A 1,406-nucleotide genomic window follows, 5' to 3' on the forward strand; every position below is an offset into this window, starting at 1 on the left:
CATGTCTTCTTCTTTGAAGAATTCTGCTAGGTCCTCTATGGAGAGTTGTGCCTTAACTTCTCTTAGCTTTCGCTTCAAGGTCCTTTCAGGTTCAGGGTCAGCCTCAACAAGAATGCTTTTGTCTTTGCTCCTGCTCATATGAAAGAGAAGAGAACAAGAAAATATGAAATCCTCTATGTCACAGTATAGAGATTCCTTGAGGTGTCAAAGGAATAGAAGGAGGAGGTAGAAGAATTAGGATGTGAGAAGAAGGGAAGAAATTTTCGAAAATAAGTTAAAAGATTTTGAAAAAGAATTTTGAAAATTGATTGATGATTTTCGAAAACTAAGATTGAGAAAGAAGTAAAGTGATATTTGAAAAAGATTTTGAAATTAGAAATAAAAAAGATATGATTGAAAACTATTTTGGAAAAAGATGTGATTAAGAGGATATGATTGAAAATATATAGTTTTAAAAAGATATTATTGAGAAGATATGATTGAAAAACAATTTAAAAAGATTTGATTTTTAAAATCAATGACTTGGCTAACAAGAAAAGATATGATTCAAACATTAAACCTTTCTCAACAGAAAAGGCAACATACTTGAATTGTTGAATCAAATCATTAATTGTTAGCAAGTATTTTTGAAAATGGAAAGAAATTGATTTTGAAAATATATGATTGAAAAGATATGATTTGAGAAAGATTTGATTTTGAAAAATTTTGAAAACTTGAAAAAAATTTGAATTGAAAACAAGATCTTCCCTCTTGTGCCATCCTGGCGTTAAACACCCAGAATGGTATACATTCTGGCGTTTAACGCCCAAAATGCTACCCTTTTGGGCGCCAGGTATCCTGGCTGGCGTTTAAACGCCAGTTTTCCTTCTTCACTGGGCGTTTTGAACGCCCAACTTTTTCTGTGTAATTCCTCTGCTGTATGTTCTGAATCTTCAATTCTCTGTATTATTGACTTGAAAAGACACAAAGAAATTTTTTTTGGATTTTTAATGATGAGGAATAATCAAAATGCAACTAAAGATCAAATAAACAAGGCATGCAAGACACCAAACTTAGAAGTTTGTATACTACTGACACTAACAAATGGAGAATGCATATGAGAAACAACAAAACACTCAAGACAAGAGAATTTAAAGATCAGAACAAGTAAATCATCAAGAACAACTTGAAGATCAATGAAGACACATGCATGAATTCGAAAAATACAAGAAGAACAGAAACATGCAATTGACACCAAACTTAAAATGAGACCCTAGACTCAACAAGAAACATAGAATATTTTTGGTTTTTATGATTTTGTAATTTTTTTTTGTTTTTTCGAAAATTTATATGGAAAAGAAAATAAGGATATCAAAATTCTTAATGAGAATTCCAGGAATCATGCAATGTTAGTCTAAAGCTTTAGT

This window comes from Arachis duranensis, chromosome 10, assembly GCF_000817695.3.
Source record: "Arachis duranensis cultivar V14167 chromosome 10, aradu.V14167.gnm2.J7QH, whole genome shotgun sequence".
NCBI lineage: Eukaryota > Viridiplantae > Streptophyta > Magnoliopsida > Fabales > Fabaceae > Arachis > Arachis duranensis.